We start from the raw sequence: 6,407 nt of genomic DNA on the forward strand, positions 1-6,407 counted from the left end.
TTTGTCCGTCGGGCGGCGTCACCATTTTCTTTGTTAACACTCTAGTGGCAACATGTATTGTCCGATCTTCATGAACTTTGGTCAGAAAATGTGTGCCAATGATATCTTGGATGAATTGGAAAATGGTTCCGGTTGGTTAAAAAACATTGCCGCAAGGGGGAAGGACATTTATCCCTATATAGCTATAATACAAAATTGTTAACAGAGGCCAAATGTATTATCCGATCATCATGAAACGTGGTCAGAAGATTTTTCCCACATGATATCTTGGACGAGTTCGAAAATGGTTCCGGTTGCTCTAGAGGCCACATTAATTGTCTGATACTAATGAAACTTGGTCACAAGATTTGTCCCAATGATATCTTGGACGAGTTTGAAAAAACAGAGCCACCAGGGGTCGGGGAATTTATCCTAATATGGCTATAGTAAAACCTTGTTAGCACTCTTAAAGTTACAGTTATAGTTCACTCTGCATGAAACATGGTCAGAACATTTGTTCTAATGATATCTTTCGGCTGCACTGAGCAGGTCAGTTCCATTGTATCTCAGGTGAGCAACGTTGGGCCTTTCGGGCCCTCTTGTTACTAATATATCTTTCTTTCAATAATTACTTTTATGTTGACCCATCCGAATTTGCATTCAAGAAAAGTTATCCACATAATTCGAATATTCTTAAGTTAACACCACTATATTAATTGAAATCTATTTGTATTTTCACATTATGTCACACAAAAATAACAACTCCATTGCCGCGGGGATTTGATTTATAATACGCAGTTTAAAAAAGTTAATGACAAAAAAGTGTGTCGTCTTATATTCGAGAAATGGTGTTATTTTCACTTGTGTGTTCACTAAAAAGCGAACGCCTTTCTGTGTTGAACTTGCCGACACCAAAGTGCGGTACAACACGGACATTTATAATTGAATTGGTGTTTTGTCGAACCTATTGATGAAAAGGCATAACCAAAGAATGACATCATGTATTTTTTATCAAAAAGTAAAATGCTGATGTTCATGTATTATAAGACCGATGGTGATACATTGAATATACGCTTTTCACTGAGTGCTTATACCGAAATGTCATATACATTTTATTAAATGTATTCATACAAGTGTAACTGACGTTTATTAAGAATAATCTATCGGTATCATAAATATCGCTTTAAGAAATATAAACTGCAATTGTGAAAGGCCCAATCAGTCTAGTGGCTAATTATCGCAACTTTATTGAAATACATCTTAGTCGCTGTCATTGAATTGTAGTTTGCTAATAACAATTGCAAACAAAGACCCGCCGCATCGTTAAACACAGCAAACAAAACGTGCGTACGTAACGCTTATGTTATCAAATTAGTATATACTAAACCTCTACATGATAAATTTACATATTCTCTAAAGCGGCGGTCTTGTAGGACGACTAAAATTTAGTCATCGGCATTGTTTTCATCCAACGAGCGAAAGATTAATTGACACGCCAGAAAACGTATACACAAATTGTCGCCTCTGTAGAAATACAAAAATACGTTACAGTGAAATGAGAATTAATTAACACCGCATAATGACTTCACGTATTCGTATAATAAAGACATCTGTTAATGACGACTAGGGCAGCAAGCAAAATTATTAAGACTTCGGTTGATATGCTGTGATCTCTGGGGTGATCTTTTATCTTTGTCTTTTATTTCTGTGCGATTAAATGCTGACTACTTTGGTTGAACAAAGATACACACATGTTATTGCAATTCGGGTCATCGAGTTACATCTTACTATAAATAATAACGCCTTGATGATGACTGTACTTACGTATATGTTGGATATTTTAAACTATTTGTACAGATCTTCGTCAATAAATTGTTTCTGATATAGTTAGAAAAAACATTATGTAAGCTTGCACTTTGTTCAAGAAACAACACACATATAACTGTTGGAAAGAAAGCAGTGAAGTTAGTGAAAATGGAGAAGAACGATTGAAAGAATGAGAAGGGAGAAACAAAAGACAATAATAGGCTAGAAAGCGGTCGAAAGTAGATATATAGCATTGAAAAAGAACAAGTATAGTAGGGGGTGAGATTGCTAAGTAGAACAATCATTATCTGACATAAAATATTCAATCAAATTGCAATTCATGTGGAAAAATGGTTCTTATGTCATATGCGACAAGACCAGACAACCCGCATATGGAATAAGACCAATTTTCGAAAAGCGCGGATAATATTAATTAATTAGATGTGAGTCATACATTCTCTCGTCCAATATGGAAGACTAGATTGTAATGTTCCAAAAATCGTCCAAATATATCACTGTTTATAAACAACAAATTAAAAACCTTCAACTTTTTTGTTGATAAAGTATAGATAAAGCATTTGTCTGAATGCGGATCAACAGAAAGTACAATATATATTTATAAGAACCAGACTGTGGTAATATTGCCGATTAAAGCACGGGTTCCGATTGAAACAAAGATTGGTCTGAAATGTTTAGAGGAAATGAAGTCGATGCTGTGATCATAAACCCAAAGAAGACTTTACAAATGATTATAGTATGTCTCAAACTGATATATACAGGACAATTGAATAAATATGAAAGTTAAATGATGGTGTTGGTGAACATAATGTGTTTAAAAATAATGTGTACTCTTCATTTAATAATGTTACTTTAGTTTTGTGCCAGAGCGATGGTCGTAACGACTACCTGCATTATTAAAATACTGCGCATGGTGCCGTGACACAATACGCACTTTCACATTTAACTAGACTGTAATGCTGCCCTTAACACAACATTGCAAACATCAGGTTGACAGCTTACATGTATTGCCTTCTTGTGAGATTTATGCGTTTTAAATTATATTTATACCTACATGTTGAACCTTATCTTACAATTAAGCTGACGCTAACTGCGTATCGATTGATTTCAATATTATATATAGACCACCTTTGTATAAAGAGCTTAATATGTAAATAATGCGAACATGAGTAGCGCGTGGAGGAATGGTAAGACGGTTTAAAACTAACTTTATTTGAAGATAAAAATCTTGATGTTGATCACGGACCAAACAAAGATTTAACTTGATTTAGGTCGCTGCGTTTAAATAGCGGTTGAAACAGTTTGAAGGCATCGGTTTACAAAGAACCTGAGTCATACAAAAGTATGTATTCTTTTGAGACGACCGTCTGAAGCCGAATCTTGTGGTATGTGCGCGTCTTTAAAGCTGTACCTTCAAATTAGACAGTACCGTAAATCAATGCAATTTATACGAATGGAATTATCATGATCATAATCATCATCATTGACATTATCGTCCGTCATCGTCCGCAGCATAATTATTAGTATTATCCGTTTAGTAGAACTGAAAAATATTATTTAAAATGCAAACATGAAACTAGCAAATGAACGTATAAGACGCCATTTAGTATAGTAATGGTGCAGACGTTTGTGAGATTGGCCGAACCATGACCATTTACACTGACATACGAAGCATTGTTGACAAGTCTTCACCATAGTCTTCATGATGACGCCATGATAGATAAAATAAGACTTACTTTTATTATATTATATTGGAATTTTTATTTTATTTTTTGACACAATAGGATCGGCAATTTTTCATTGTCTTACTTAATGGGAGAGAAACACTACTAATCATTTGCTTTGTACATACATAATTAAAATCAAATTCATATGAGCAAAACCACAGATGAGTTTATATTCCTTCATGACAGTGTGTACAATTATGCTAACACACACCGGTGTAAACATGAGTCCACACAGTTTCATAAATTTCATAAATTTTAAATATTGTATTCTGCATTTGGCATAGAATTTTTTTGAAGAAGACTCGCATACAATGTTTCTTTTGTTGTTGCTGTTGCGATTCACTTACCATCAAAAATCAAACACACATTGCATGGTTGTCAATATATCAGGTTAAAGACGGATACACGTGCGAAGATGTTGCTTTAAAATGACTTAGACTATATTCGAAACGTCTGAACATTCACACAACAAACTTCATACATCTGGAGGCGCACACAAAAAAACTAGTTTGTTCAAAGTTCAATGATAAAGCCTTTACAAGAAAACAGGTGTAAATAACCGCTCATTATCAGTGAATATGAACGAAACAAAACTACTCAATTGATTTAAGTTCGTTTTAAAGCTCACATCGATTAGTATTTTTCTTGTCAATTGCGATGTCACTGAGAAAGTGATTTGTGAAACCAAATGAAAAATCAACCTCTCGATCTGAATATGATAATAATCAGGTTAACATAAATTCGATAACAACTTGTATTAACAAGTCCATTGCGTTTTGTTTAAAATAATTCAGGTGCCCGATATCGCTCGCTAAATCGGCGGTGGTGTTTTATTTCAGACATTGATTAGTAATTTATTACCGTATCGCCATTGTGTTCGATCCCGTGATGCATCAGTATCGTATGCAAATAATTGCGATATCCCGGTCCCGTTCGGTGTCGCGGGATAAACACCAAGACAATTTCAAACAGAAACGACCAGGCCGTTTAAAGTAGAAGAAAATTTAAACTTCGACAGTGCCATTTAATATAATCGTATAATTTACGGCTTTTAAAATTGAAAATTCAAAATGGCAGTTAGCTTCCCGCCAGAATCAGAGGGGAGCGCTTGCACATATCACTTCCACCTGAATATTCCGCGTCATGCTTTTCACAAGATGATATTCGGTGAAACACTCAGAGAACGCAAGACGTGTTTATCAAATTAAACTACACGAATGCCATCGTAATCATTTAACGACACGGACGTCCAAGTTTTACGACTCGGATGCTTTACGACTGTTCTGGCGCAATTTAATCAGTATTTGTTTCCCGCGCACTGCGCCCAAGTTGCCGCTTGATGATCATAGATTATGCTAGAAAATTATTAAGAATCGCTAGGAGAGTGAATATAATCTGATATCAAAACTTAAATATTATAATTGATGATGTTTCCAACACAGTATGATTGAGGTGCAATGTTTAAATGCGTTGATATGACGACGGCGTCCTAAATATTTGTGTAAGCATTTGCCTCGCTGTCACTGTAGATAATCTCAACTTCTTAAAATAATTTTGATTCATGTGTGCAAGGCTATCTTAATTTGGTTCAATCATTTGCATGTATGTGTAAAGAATGTCAAATACTTAGATACTTCCAATACAATCACAATTTGGTGCTATCATTGGCATGTATGTGTCCAACATAATCTGAATTCGATGCAATCTAAAGGCATACGTGTAATTGTAACACTTGTAAGATACTGCCATCGTTTGCATTAATGTCTCCAAAACAAGATAAAATGGGGGGGGGGGGGGGGGGGGGTTTGTCACTGAATTTTCCCAGACAACATATGTTCTGCAATCGTGTGGCATTGATGATTTCGTTTTTGGAATCATTTGGCAGATATGTTAAGATGTATGCATATGTATCGCATGGATGTTTAAATTTTTCCAGAGTAAGCTATAGATTGCGCAATTGTTTGCAGGGATGTTTTTAGATCAAACCTACAATTTCTATTGCATTAATCTGTCCAGAACAAAATCAATGTTGATAACGTTTGCTATCAATGTGTACAGACTTAAATTTATTGCAGTCTGAATTGATGTATCGAATTTTATATTCATTTTGTGAAAGATGACTATGATGTTGACAATAATTATTATAATGATGCAGCTATTGATGATGAGGCTCATGAAGATTATCTGGAGGAGGGGACGAAGAGATGAAAGACGGCGAGGATGCCCAACAAAAACAATTCAAGTAACGTTTCAAAACGTAAGGTTTTATTAAAATCCTTAACCGCATTCAGTCCCCGAACTGTAAGCGTTTTATATTACTGAAAAACGAGACTGCATCTTGTAATATAATCAAACTAAAACAGCGAATATCTTGCTGGTAGACAAGTGAGGTCAAATAAAATTTCTTGTTTTTGACACAAGCGAACTTAGGGCCATCGCGGTAGAAATTGCGCCAGAAATTATTATACGGCAACGAAAATCGTGTCATGTTTTAAGGATGGTATTCATTTTTCATTAACGTCTTAGCAATCCAATCAGGAGCGCAATCAATTGCTTCTTATCAAAGAATGCTGTTAGTATTGTGGTGAATAATAAACTAGCACATTTGTTTTTTGTTTTTTTTACAACAGCAGATTTTGCTCACGTCAGTACTTTCATCGTAAGTATCAGCCTCACAGACGATATTTAGGTAGAACAATCATACCAAAGATTGCTAAAATATTCATATTTTTTTATATTTTTGGCCATATAGATCGATACGGACGCGGATCCTTAGTACGGTTTTAAATGAGAAAGCAAGACGAAGTATTGTTCTTTGTATTTTAAAATTTCTTTCTTGATATACTATATAATTATGTAAGATATAAAAAAACTTCA

At 34.8% G+C, this 6,407-nt stretch overlaps 1 long non-coding RNA gene across 1 annotated transcript in view; it reads left to right on the plus strand.

Annotated features, from left to right (window-relative positions):
- Positions 1 to 5,337: 5,337 nt before the first annotated feature.
- LOC127879008 (uncharacterized) overlaps positions 5,338 to 6,407 on the plus strand; it is a 4,208-nt gene continuing 3,138 nt past the window's right edge. The window contains exons 1-2 of the long non-coding RNA XR_008048882.1: positions 5,338 to 5,467; positions 5,686 to 5,787. This is a non-coding gene — a long non-coding RNA (uncharacterized LOC127879008). The remainder of the gene's footprint in view (positions 5,468 to 5,685; positions 5,788 to 6,407) is intronic.

The sequence above is a fragment of the Dreissena polymorpha genome, chromosome 4 (genome assembly GCF_020536995.1).
Source record: "Dreissena polymorpha isolate Duluth1 chromosome 4, UMN_Dpol_1.0, whole genome shotgun sequence".
In the NCBI taxonomy this organism is placed as follows: Eukaryota; Metazoa; Mollusca; class Bivalvia; order Myida; family Dreissenidae; genus Dreissena; species Dreissena polymorpha.